Source organism: Protopterus annectens, chromosome 1.part1, assembly GCF_019279795.1.
Source record: "Protopterus annectens isolate FY-2018-M chromosome 1.part1, PAN1.0, whole genome shotgun sequence".
In the NCBI taxonomy this organism is placed as follows: Eukaryota; Metazoa; Chordata; order Ceratodontiformes; family Protopteridae; genus Protopterus; species Protopterus annectens.
The window spans coordinates 1,685,887,047-1,685,901,546 of record NC_056726.1 but is presented as its reverse complement, the minus strand read 5'-3'; positions in this window follow the sequence as shown (position 1 = coordinate 1,685,901,546).

Below are 14,500 nucleotides of genomic sequence, written 5' to 3'. Positions count from 1 at the left end.
TTCTGAACTTGGTTCTTACCAACATGAGTGACTGATGCACCACTCCTTTAGTATGTTCTTCCCTGGTGAGATCAGATCGTCGGACTGTCTCATTCAAAGTTTCTGTCTCACCCAACCCCTGCCCCCCAGCCATAATCAAGCTAAAACACTTCTCAAAAGCTGACTACAACCTCCTAAGGGAGGATATCTGTGGCTTCACACCACCGGTCCCCTCAGAAAATGCAGACAGCTATGCTGAACAGTACGCCAATGCAGTATACAAGCATCTGTTTAACTGCATGGACTCAGCCATACCCAATAGAACTAAAACCTGCTCCTCAAGGAAACACAAACCTGTTTGGTGGACATCCTCTATCAACAGGCTTTACAATAAAAGGAAGAAACTGTGGCCCAAGGGTAAAAGGGAACAAATTCCAAATTGGAAACCCTCCTTACCTTCAACAAGCCCAATTATGAATCAAAACTAGCCTCCATAACAAAGGGAAACCATAAAGTCTTCTTCAGTTACGTCAGGAACCTCCATGTTAAAGCGCAGGTTTGTTCTGAATTAGTACTTAATAGTATCACTTAAACTGATCCTATTGACTTAGCCAAACTGCTAGCAGATAGGTTCAGCCCAAACTTCATCACCCTGTCACCCCCAAAGGCCCTTTTGACATCCCTGACACATCCCATAATTCACATCTCCTTAGATCAAGTGTTACAGGCCCTATCCAAGGCAAAGAACACAGTTTCCATGGGACCTGATAGTATCCCAGGATGTATTCTGCGGCATCTCCAGCAAGAACTGGCTTTGCTATTGAGCACCCTATTCAACCATAGCCTAAGTACTGGCTTCATTCCAGCAGAGTAGAGAACTGCCTTTGTCATCTCCTTGCACAAAGGTGGTCCCACTACTGACCCTGGAAATTATCGCCCCATTAGCTTGACAAGTCTGATCTGTAAAGCCATCCAGCACATTATTATGGATCTCATAAACACGGACACAGGCAATCTCCAGACACTTGACCCCACCCAGTTCAGATTTGTCAAAGGCAGATCTTGCCTGTTGAACTGGTTGACTTCTTTGAGACTGCTACCAAGGCCCTGAATGAGGGAAAGTCAGTACATACAGCTTAGATTGACTTGGCCAAGGCCTTTGACATGATCCCCCATTCAGGCATCATCGAAAAGCTAACACAACTTGTGGTAAATCCCTATCTCATCAGGTGGGTGGCCAACTGGCTCACTGACAGGATCCTCAAAGTCAAAATAGGCACCTCCACCTCCAATAACAGATCTGTCACTAGTAGAGTTCCCCAGGGATCTGTCCTGGGACCCCTACTGTTTGGCATCTATTTCTCAGAGGTCTGGGCAGAGACAAAAGGACTGTAGCTGACCATGTTTGTGGATGACTGTAAGTTGGGTGCTGTCATTGACTCCTCAAATGATGTTAACATACTGCAAGAGGGTCTCACAGCAACTAATGACTGGGTCCAAAGTCATGGCTTCAAGCTAAATGCAAAAAAAGTATCATCATATCATTCGGCAAAAACATGACCCCTATTGATTGCCACAACAATAGCAACCCCCTAAGCACACAGCCTGTGGTGAGAAAACTGGGCACTCAAGTTGATAACCTCACATTCTACCATCATGTAGCAGGAGTGATTAGAAAAGCCTTTTACTTGGTTCATCTCATAAGTAAAGGGTTTGCATCCAGAAAAAAAGATTATTACCTCTCTATACTCCTCCCTCATTAGACCAATAATTGAGTATAATGCCCCATTTAGGATGTACCTCTCCAAACATCTGCACCAACTGGAAAGGCCACTGAAATACCTCACAAAGAGAATCTATGGCCTCCAACACCTGTCCTGTGCAGATAGGCTCAAATCACTATCACTCTACTCAATATCATACAGATTGCTCAGCGGTGATCTGTGTCTCACCTACAAGGCAGTCTCGGACCCTGCCCTACTAGAGATGCTCCATATCCATAAGTCTATCTCCTCATGCACTACCCACTCAAAAGGCCTGAATCTAATATGTGACATCAACAAAGCCTGTTGGAGAGACAGGCTTGTCTCCCAGAGGCTGCCCTGTCTCTGGAATAGACTTCCCATACATGTCAAACAGAGCACTTTGCTGACCCTCTTCAAGCGCATCTTTGATGAGTGAATTGGAAACCACAAATTTGTCCCAGGGGTTACACCTGTGTCCCTTATTGACAGGGGTGACAGGTGCTGACTGAGGTTTCTTTTTGGAGATAAACTCTTAGCTAGGCTGGGAAGGGCTATAGGGCCATTAGCCTAGTAACTTCCTATGATCCTATTAGAGACATAGGTACCAACCCAGGGATGAATTTCCTGTTCCCCATCCAAGTCTCCAAGTTGCACTTGAATCGGGTTATGGAGAAACTCTGCTTCACATGAATGGGGAGCCTGTTCCAGAGATGGGTAATCTCTGGGATACATACCCGTCTCTCTAGCAGGTCCTATTTATATCACAGGCAAGGGTTAAGTCTTTAGAATGGGTAATTCTGATACTATTTGTTTTGTGGATATGCAGGCAGTCAATCAGAGTGGGGTCTGACAATGCTCTGTATGTCAGGCATAGATCTCCCCATCAAACGCCTGTAGGAGACAGAATACAGAGACAGAGCTGAGAGGCGGTCTGCATAGGACATTTTATTTAAGCCCTGTATTCTTTTAATGAGGAACCTCTGAGGACATTCCACTTGCTGGATATGCATGGTTAGGTACATACCAAAGGGGACATTGTACTCAATGATAGATCAGATGAATGCCGAATACAATAGAACAATGACTTCCTTGGACTTAGATGCCATACCTTTGTTTATAAGTTGCACAACATAGAATGATTTCCTCACTACTGTAGAAACATGATGTTAAAAGCCTAGATTACTATATATGTGTGTCCCTAACTCCCTGACTACTGGATCAAATGTAAGGGGTGTGTTGTCAATATGATAATTGCCAGGGGTGGATGACTTCCTGAATATTACTATTAGGCATTTCTTCACATTTAGTTTTAGTCCATGGCTCTGACACCAATTGTTTATCAGTGTCAGCCCCTCCTGGAGAACATTTGTGCCAGTGTGGGATTCAATGACAGCTCCTAATTTAAAATCATCTGCAAATTTAGTCAGCCAGAGACCACTGACACTGGCCTTGACTTCAGAGAAGTAAATTCCTAAAAGGAGTGGTTCAAGGACTGATCCCTGTGGGACTCCACTTGTGACTGGCCTCTTTGTAGAGATGGACTCTCACTTCTAACTTCTTGGTTCCTGAATGTGAACTATCCACCAGGTGACATATGAGTTTGTACCTAACCTCCTGAGTTTGTCAACAATGCCCGAGTGGGGTATTATCTCAAATGCCTTGACCAGGTCAAGGTAGGCAGTGTAAACGATTTTGCCCTGATCCATTGCTTTGGTGACCTTCTCAAAAAAGTCCACCAGGCTGAGTAGGTATGATCTTCCCTTGATGAAACCAAAATGGGGTGGGTCCAGTGTCTGGAGGTTTACTATATCTCTATTGATCATCTCCATGATAATTCTTGGAGGTTTACTATTTCTCTATTGATTATCTCCATGATAATTCTTTCCATGGTTTTACATATAAGACTAGTGAGACTTATGGGTCTGTAGTTTCTAGGGTCTGTAGATGGCCCACCTTTGTGCAGAGGGATAACTGTTGCTGTTCTCCATTCATGAGGCATGAAGCCTGTTTGGAGGCTATAGTTAAATAGCAATTCCAGAGACCCTGATAGGTTATTTTTCATGGTATTTAGAAGGCATCCTGGGATATTGTCTGGGCCCATTGATGCATTGTTCTTGACCTTAGAGAGAGCATTAAACCCCTGTTCACAAGTAATAGGTTGTCACCTCACAGTAAGATGTTGTCCTGTTTGATTCTCAGCTAGAGCGTCTTCTGTGTGGAGACATGCGTGAATGGGCGTACCTTCGTTGAAGGTTGTGCATCAGAGCTGGCAACTCGGCACGTAAAAATCTACTGTCAATCATTAGCGGACCGGAGTTCCACTGTGCCGACCCCTAACAGGGAAAAGCCAAAAGACACAACAGCAGCTATAGTGGGAGGTTGGCATAATGGTTAAGGTGTTTACCTTGCAGACACAAGATGCAGGGTTTGATTCTCACATGGGGTAACTGGCTAGGCTTAAATAAAATGGCCCACAAGGGCAATTAGCCTAGTACTAATCTATGAACGTTTCTTTAGGTTGAGAGGGTGGCCTAATGGTTAAGATATTTGCCTTACAAACACAAGGTGCAGGGTTTGAGTCTCACAAGGGGTAATTGCCTAAGTTTAAAATGGCTCAAAAGGGCAGTTAGCTTAGCACTAATCTATGAACCTATGAATAGCAGCGAGAGTTATATTTGATGGTGTTTGCTGGGGTGACAGGGGTAAAGTTGGAGCTGAATTTATTTTCCAGTAGGTTTGCTATATCTTTTGGCAATTTTAATTTCTTCAAGTCTTTTGAGTTTCTAATACCATGATGGGATTAGACCCCATTCCTAAGTAAACGTATGATTAAAGTGCATGAAATCAGTATTGTTTCAATCTTTGATGTCAGCCAGAAGTGGTCTTCCTGCTCAGTATAGGTGGCTCCATTTACAATGAGCTCTGCACAAAATTGAGTATTGCCTTTGAGGCTGCAGATATAGGTAAAGAATGCTTTGTGGTTGAACTTGGCCTGAGAGGCTAAATTCACCTCAAATGTTGCTTTTGTAGAATTTATTTGTCATCTGAGGTGTTTGTTTAGTTTGATGAGAGTGTTTTGTTTTCCTACAGGATGCTGCACCTCCTAATTTTTGCTGTGATTTTTTTCCTTCTGTTATACAGCCTATTGATTTTGTGTTTCCACCAGGATGGCTTGTTTTTTGAGTTACTTCTGTACTTTTTCCTGTTGGGCACAGCTGCTTCTATGCAGCTATTAACATGCTTGCACAGGGTTTCTGTGAACAGGTCTGCATAGGCAGCAGTGTTCTCAGGGTTTATGGGGGCTTGAAATGTTGCCAGGTTATCACTTAATAGCAGAAGGTTAACCTTAGAGTAGTTCCTGAATTTTCCAGGTGTAGCTGGTGGTCTAGGTTTTATTTTTACTTAAAAGGAGACTATTTTGTGGTCTGACATTACCAGGGAAGACATTACAGTAGGGGGTGTGCAGCACTCTCCCATATTAGTGAGGACCAGATCTGGTATGGCTGCACCCCCCCCCCCCATCAGTATATTGACTAGCTGGTTCAGGGAGTTTGAATTTACAAAATTCAGGAATCTCTGTGCCTGTACGTTTGGTGTCATATAGGATTCTCAGTTAATAGTGGGGTAATTAAAGATGCCCATGAATGTAGTATTGGGTTGGATGGTTAGTGCTTTTTATAAGTTTAAATACATGGTATGGGTTTCCTAGGTCACAGACGGGGGATCTATAGCTGGCAAGAAAGTGATATTGGAGTTTGCCTATGGTGATTTGAACATGGAGCAACTCAAGTGCATTGTCCTTTTTGACAGTTGGGTATCATTGTAATTCATAAACAGACATATATAAATACACCCATTACAATTTGCAAAATCCAACATAATCCACAAACTTTCTAATGCAAAAATGTATTAAGTATGGCAGAGGGCAGTCACGGCCATTTCGCTATGACTAACAGTAGCTAACAATGGGTACGGAACATGTGTAGGGAACACAAATATCACATACCCCCAGGGAAATAGGGTGATAGAAAAGAAGATGTTGGGTGAGGGTGAAAAAGAGGGACACAGGAGGTGTGATGGAATATGAATTTCGTAAGGAGAGGCAGAGGAGCATGGGCATTTGTATTTATTTATTTGTTTGTTTTTTCGGAATAGGTCCTATTTTTTTGTTTTTGTTTTTGGTGAATAAAAGAAAAGTAAAAGACATGGAAGGGGGAGGAGGTCAAAATAGCAGATGTAAACATATAAAAATGTGTCACAAGACATGACAAAAAAGGTTGTAAATACACATAAAGTTCAGGTAAGGTACACAGCCAGTACACATACAGGCTATAAAACAAGGGGGAAGGAGAATTGACAAATAGGGTAGAGATGCATATCAGCAACAGTGCAACACAAAAATAAATAATGCTTAGTGATGGAATCAAACCAATTGCCACCACCTGGAATGCATACGCCTTGCATGTGTGTGATTTCCAAAATGATGGCACAAGATGATGTAGTACTAGTACACCTACAGGGCAATTATGATACCATATAGCAAGATAAACATACACATTACATATGTAAGGTATATGTGAAACATGTAGGCCAAAGGTATAAGGGGGAAAAGAGAGAGGAACAACACAGGCCTACATCAGTAAGGAAATGCCAACAAAGGAAAGTAGACATAGACTAAAGCAGGACAGCCCTAGTTAAGGAGAAACAGTGCACATCCTTGTCATCACAACACAGGATAGACTGCAAGTCCTCACAAGGTACATTGAATAAAATGGGCAAAATATGACACATGGGCATAGTGGATTGGTGATGTCTATAAATACGTCTGTGTACAAATGGCACAAATGCAGTAATGTGTGACAGTTAAACAACAAGTGGCATAAGTACACAACAAAAGTACTTTTGAGTCTGGCGTATACATATATACTACCATGAAAACATAATACAACAGGTGCTATAATCACTTTTCTTGATATAAATAGCACTGTTCATGTGTAGGACTGATCAAAGGACAGTTGTTTGTAGAAAGGTACAGCACAGAGAATTGGAATAAGTGTGTGTAACCAGTCACATATTACACGGGCAGTTGTGTTTTGATCGTAAGTTGATCAAAAGTAAGATGGAATTTGCAAAACAGAGCAATAAGTCCCTCATTAGTATAAACAAGATGATCAGAGAACTAGTAAACCTCTGAAAGCTGATTTGAGGTAAAAAATAGCTTCCAAAGCTAAGGATAACCATAAGCCATTTTTTCAGCTATGTCCACAGTCTTAAGGGCAACACCCAACAATGTGCAGAATTAGTTATCAACGGCATCTCCTATACCCAGCCAACAGACGTAGCAAGTTTATTTATTAACATTTGGTGACCAGGAAAGTCCATCTCAGTCAGAACCTCATTTTCAGTGGAAGCCCAGGGAGAAAACCTCCATCAGTGATTACAAATTAACAATGACAGCAAACACATAACATCAAATTTTTAACAGTATTGGATAGATGCAAGAGGTATAGAATGTACATCATTTACAGGTTGGGCAGAAAAATTTACATCCATAAAATATATGTATTTTTTTACAACATATAAGAAGTAGGTTGGAAAAAAGGTGTTGGAAAAACACAAAAAAAATTGATGGTTCTGGAGTGGAAAAGTAAGTCTTAAGAAGAATAGTGAGAGGCGTAAAAGGTAGAAGTAAACGTAATGTTTAAAAGTAGGGAAACTGTTGGAGACATAGTGTGATGTGTTATATTGTGAAAAATAATTAGTGGGAAGGGGATGTAGGAAGAGAGTGACAGATATGAGGGGGTGAAAGGATATATTAAGTTAGTAGAAGGTTAAGAGGATAAGAAGAAAGATGAGAGGGGATAGACAAAGTAAAATAAGGAAAGGTGGGGGTTAGATGTTGGTTGTAGGGCATAAGTAAAATCTGCTGGCTGATAAATTAAGCTCAACCTTTACTCCCTTGTCACCCCCTGTTCTTCCCAAAAATAGCCTCTGCCACTTCTCCACTAATTACCACTACAGAACAGGTAGCCACAGCACTCTCTAAAGCCAAAAACATGGCATCAATGGGGCCCGACAATATACCAGGTTGTCACTAAATAATTTAAATAGGGCCCCATCAGGCCTAACTGGATCTTTATTCATAGCGTCCACACTGGCTTTGTTCTGACAGAGTGGAGAACAGCTACAGTCATCTCCCTGTATAAGAGTAGACCATCAACTGATCTGGGAAATTACAGAACCATAAGCTTGACTAGTCTTGTTTGTAAGGACATGCAGAGAATAATCATAGACCTGATAAATAAAGACACAGGAAATCTCCTATCACTGGACCTGCCCCAATTTAGTTTTGTTAACGGCAGGTCATGCTAACTAAATCTGGTAAATTTCTTTGAGAAAGTCACTAAGGCCATGAATGAGGGTAAAACAGTGGATACAGCCTACCTCAACCTGGCCAAGGCATTTGACACAATTCCCCACTCAGGTACTAGAAGTAAGCTCACAGAAGTGGGCAAAAATCCCTATGTCACCAGATGCATAGTCAATTGACTCAAGGACAGGAAATGTGGTCAAAGTGGCTGATGCAAGTAAAAGCAAGAGGCCTGTTACTAGTGGTGTGCCACAGGCCTCAGTCTTGGGACTAATCCTGTTTGAAATGTATTTCTCAGATACCAAGACCAATGTACAAGACCTCTGGATGACAAAGTGTGCAGGTGACTGTAAGCTGGGGGTAATCACTGTATCCCCCAGTGATGTAGATATTCTTCAGAAAGAGCTAAACCAGGCAAATGATTGGTGTCAGGACCACAGCCTGAAACTAAACATGAAGAAATGCATTATCATACCCTTTCGGAAATCAAATACCCATGCTAACTACAACATTAACAACACGGACCACTAAGAGTGGATTCAGAAGTAAGGGATCTGGGCACCCTAGTTGATAGTAGCCCAAACTTTGACCGTCATGTATCCACAGTGGGAAGGAAGTCATTCTATGTGGCCCAACTTATAAGTAAAGATATGGCATCCAGATACAGGGAGCCATATGTATATATATATATATATATATATATATATATATATATATATATATATATATATATATATATATATATATATATATATCACCATATGTGATATAGTCCCATTGCAGTCAACCTCATTAGACAAAGAACTGAGTATAATGCACCATTTACAATGTACTTGACCAGACACATACAACAGCTGGACTGACCTCAAAGGTTCCTCCTAAAGAAAATATAGGGTGTAAGTAGCATGTCCTATGCAGACAGACTGAAAGCCCTTTCCCTTTACTCTGTTGCCTATCAACTATTAAGAGGCAACCTATGTCTGACCTACAAGGTCCTCACAAACTCAGCCCTGATGGAGCTGCTGCATATCCACAATACAAGCAGCACAAGGGTCACCCATTCCAGGGGTCATGATCCTAGTCAGTGTGCCAAACAGAACTTGCTGGAGAGACAGATATGTGTCCCACAGATTGCCACTTCTTTGGAATATTCACTTTTGTGTCCTGAAAGAGGTGACCCATTAAGTCCATCACCTGTGTCTGGAAGACATCTGTCTCTATGTCCCAGATCTGTTCCTGAAAATCATTTATGTAGTGTGGTGGCGGATGTCTTCTATGATGAGCAGCAGGAACAATGGCACATGCAGGTTCCAATCTGTTATTGACATAATTGTCTCCCTGTCATGGTTATCATTCTGGCCCTTGGTGGCTGAGTTGGCTGGCAGTGCTCTGGCACATCGCTATTTTCGGCATTCAACTGGTGAGCCACCATGGGTCCCACACTCTGTCAAAGTTCAACACAGAGAAAAAACATTATACATACATAATAGGCATTCACCAAAAATTGATGATTAAATAACGTCATACAAACTTACGCAATCTACATGTGGTAACTATTATATATGTGATATTACAATACTGTATGACCTTATCCAGCTGGAACACCATATGTGGGTCTATATCAGAACACCGAAAGTTAATTCTTTCGAATGTTGTTACATCGAGCCCTAGTCAGTGAACGCTGAAAATAGTGAAACGACATATAACCAATTTTTTTCCTAGGGAAAAAATTTGGTTGTCCGTTTCTGTCATTTCGCTATTTTCGGCACTGTGGGGGAAAGTTACGAGTTGGATTCAGGTAAGTGTGCGATTGGGTGTGGGTTAGGAGAGTTAGGGTTAGGGCGCGAGGGAGGTATGTGTGCGATTGTGTGGATGTGAGGGTTAGGGTGGGTTAGGTGAGTTAGGGTTAGGGCACGGGTGAGGTGAGTGTGCAATAGTGACGGACCTTAGGGTTAGGGTTTGGGTTAAGGTAAGTGGATAGTTAGCGGTGTTTGTGCAGTTTAGTGTAGGGTTAGCTGTAAGATTTTGGGTGCATGTGTGTGGATTGCTGTTTGTTTGGTGTGCTTGTGTTGTGTGTATGTGTTTTGGAACAGCAAATTTTTTCCCTAGGAAAAAATTTGTTGTTCTGAATGTTCGATGTTGTCAACGTTCACTGATTAGGGGTCAATGTAAGAACATTCGAAAGAATGAACTTTCAGTGTTCTGATATAGACCCCATATGTGATGTAAGGCTTGAATTCAATCTATATTAATGTACAAAACAATGTGTAATATGCATTACTGTAATATTCCAAACATCTGTAATAAAATACAATCAGATTTGCCCCTACATCATTGGAAAGGGAGTATATGATATGCAATTATCATCATCAAAACATATGAGACAGGACATGTAAAATGTTTGTTCAACATATATCACAATACAGTACATTTGTCATTACATCATAATTGTCAGCAGATATGGCCCATAGGGTTTATTGATACACTTTATAACAAAACACACAAAACTGTGATAATAACACATGTACTGTCATGATTATGCCACATTGTCAATTTCCTAATATCCATATACTGATGATATGAATAGAAGGCCATGTATGGGTCAGTGTGCCCATCACACATTGCCATTATGTTACTCCAGAATGTTACAAGCTATGAAGTACACAGTTTATCAAACATGATTAAGTTATTAATGTGCTTGGCAAAGGATTTTCTTTTATTACATCTGAAAGAGCAAACACTGTTGACCTGATAATAGATTTAAAACCTTCTGTTAGGAAAAAAAATTGAAGTATATTTTACATAATATGTCCAATTACTGACCCAGTAATGGTTATAGAAGCCTAGTACCTGAAATCTAATATTGATGTCCAATTTAAATGCACTTTCTGACATCTGTGAGGTTGACTTTTGACATTTAGTCAGTGACAAAGCTAAAAATAGATTTTATAATTTGAGTCAAGCTGAGTATGAAGCTTTATTATCTTTAAAGAACAACAATAATTTTAAATGTATGAAAGCCGACAAAGGTAACAGCTTAGTCATTATGGACAGTCAGGATTACAAAGTTAGTATGTTAGAGCTTTTGGGTGATGTGAATAATTATATTAAACTCAGTAAGGATTTTGTGAGATGAAGTTTTAAGAAATTAGATGATGCTTTGCTTGATTTGTTAAATCAAGGATACATAGATTGATAGACTGTGCATTATATGAATATATGTCAAACAACCACAAATGGGATCTATCTTTGGTATTCCAAAGATACACAAGCATGCTAAAAAAACACCATTTAAACCTATTGTATCTGCATGGCATTGTAAAACAGTTGATATAGCATAATATTTAGACACCTTACTAAATCCAGTAGTCCAGAAAACTGATTTTTTTATCTTAAAGACTCTAGGGTCTTTTTAGATTTGTTATAAAATTACACATTTTGGGGTACAGAGTAGTTTTTAATTACTATTGATGTGATCTCCTTGTATACCTCTTTAGATCAACAAAGGGGGTGTTGATTTTATTAGAAATTTTCTTAGTCATTTCACGAGTTTTGACAATGTTTTAATTAATAATGTCTGTTTCTAGACATTGTTTTAAATAATTTTTCCTATTTGTTGGGACAGTATGCCAGCAAAGATCAGGGGTGCCAGTGGTAGGTAAAATGACCCCACCCTTTGCAAATTTCATTCTTTATTGATTGGAGAGCACTGTATTAGGCAAAATTGACAAGTTCAAATTTGTTTCTTTTCATAGAAGATATATAGATGACTTGTTTTTTTCTCTGGACAGGTAATCATGAAGAGATTTGATTTATTTCGGGGTGAAATTAATTCTAGTATTTAATGGTTGACCTTTGTCCTAGTGACAAGGGATGTACAGTTAACTTTCTGGGAGTGAGTATAGAGATATATTTGGAACATAATTGTTTCAAAAGTAAGTTATATACAAAAAAACATTTAGTCAAAAATATTTACACTTTGGTAGCCAACACCCCTGATTTATGAAGTGGAACTTTATTAGAGGTCAGATAATATGACTGAGTAGATTAATCAGTGATGACAATCATTTTATAATTGAGGTGGACAACTTAATCTTGATGTTTTCAAATAGAGGATATCCGGACTCAAAGTTACAACAAATTAAGATCAATGTTATTAAGTTAAAAGAAGCTAATTTTTCTCTGATTTTGAATTAAGGATATATTCCAAGAAAGGAGGAAAGGGGTAAATGTCAAAAGATCGACAGAAGCTGTTCATTTCCAGTTCCTGTTGGCGTTTATTATGATCACATAAGGAAAATTAAAGTTGACAACTAGAAAGTAATTTTTGAGAATTCTGAGCTGGCTAAGATTGTGGGAGATCTCCCTGTTTTTATTTACAAGAAGGTGTCTTAACATCAAAAGTATGCTTGAAAATAAAGTGAACCATTTTCAACTAGAGGGGACCTAGTTTGGGTTGTAAATATTGTATGTTCATATATTCTACACACACTGTGCCTCAAATTTAATAAACTTGGTGCAGGAATAGTGTAAGTCTTACACGGAGTGTACTGTGGCCATGTCTGCAGTGCCCCCCTGGCAGCGTGTCTTGCATATTAATGAAAGCGCACTACTGAGAGACAGCCATGTAACACGATACAGAATCAGTATAGGGGTGTATTACAGTGTCCGCAGATGAGTAACACACCCCCTGCACTGTTAAAGTGCTGGATAGCACTTAAACAATAAAATAAAGCATGTTTAATTTTTTTATTTTTTAATGTGTTTGCATGGCGCGGCGCTTAGCAATAGTCACTTGTCAGACATCTAAAAATAGAAAGTGGATGCATTTAATTAGTTAGGAAAGGTCATGTTTAAGCATAGCTAAGTGTGTTTACTTGGTGCTGCGAGGTGCTCACCAATGCTTAAATGTATCTGAGAGCTATACAGAAATGTATAGCTCTAATCACCATATCCTCAGTACAGGCCATTCAGCTTTTTACATGCAATAAGGAAATGTTATGAAATTTTTTTATCATGTATACATTAACATTTGTTAAGCGGGTTAGCCCAGCTGGACCAGAAGCCTATTTTTATTGGAGACCCGATGATAAAAGCCCCAGTTACACACAAGTGTCTAATACGTTAAAGTTACACTCCAAGATAATGTAGTCAAATGCATATGTTTAGGAGTTATAAAGTAAAATAGATACATGTAATAATAAAGTATTATTAATGAACAATTAGTTTCTATAATTTTTTTTATTTTTAAAAACTCTAGTTTGCCCGTAGCTAAGCTCTGCTAAGCATTGGTAAGCCAAGCCAAGCAATGCTTAAACAAAACCTGATTTTGCTGTACTTAGCAAAGCACAGATCCACTTAGCTGGTTTGGACACTACTAAACAATCCCAGTTTAAGCAGTCCACAACTCAGCTAAGTGGGTTTGCGCACCACTTAGCATTGCTAAGCATTCCTTATCTTAGAACTGTTCAGCTGAGCTCAGCAGGTTTGTGTGGTGCTAAGCACAGCTGAGCATTTTTAAAAATGTCCAATGGCAGCAAAGGGTGGGAAAACAGCCTTATTTAAGTGCAGTAGGAGGGAATACAACCAGAACCTTGTTGGAGTTTGATCTCTGCAGGAGCTATGGCTGGAGTTGGAGAGGGTGTGCTCTTCCAGGCACAGTGCTAGGGTATTTTGGAGTCCAGGGTCATGGTTTGGTTCCTTGTGAAAGACCATGGCAACTGGTTTCTGCAGGGCCAATACCAGGGCTCCAAATGCAAATCAGAGGCCTGGGACCAGCTGGCACATGACCTCGCCACTGCAACTGGCATCCCTCGCACTGGTGAGCAGGTACGTCATCATTATGATGATCTGAACCATATGAAGGGAGGCTCTTGGTCCAATGGATCCAAGACACTCAAGACTGTAATGTCTCAGAAGTTTGTAAGTATAGGAACCATTGATTTTCCAATGAAGTATGAATATCTGATAGACAGATATGCATAATGGTGTGTGTGTCCCCCCCCCCCCCACAGCTGCAAAGGAGATGGCTCACAACCTGGAAGCCCATGCAGGGAGCCTAGCCAGGATGCGACGAGAGTGTGGGGAGACATGGTGACAGAGAGCCACCCTGGAATATTCCCCCTTTGAATTTTTATCCCTGGAATAATAATTTGTCCTTTATTATAGCTTAACTCCAAAGTGCTTTGCCACTGTTTCATGGTTGCTGTAATGCAATCAATCAGTGCAGGGTGTATCTTATACATTTTTAAGCACTGTTTTATCCATGAAGGTGGGATACTGTCAAATGCTTTTTTGTAGTTTATCCATGGCATATTTAGATTCTTCCCCTTTTTACAGTTTTCCATTATGACTTTATTTAACAAAAAAATGATCCTTTATTCCATATGACTTTCATTTATTACCC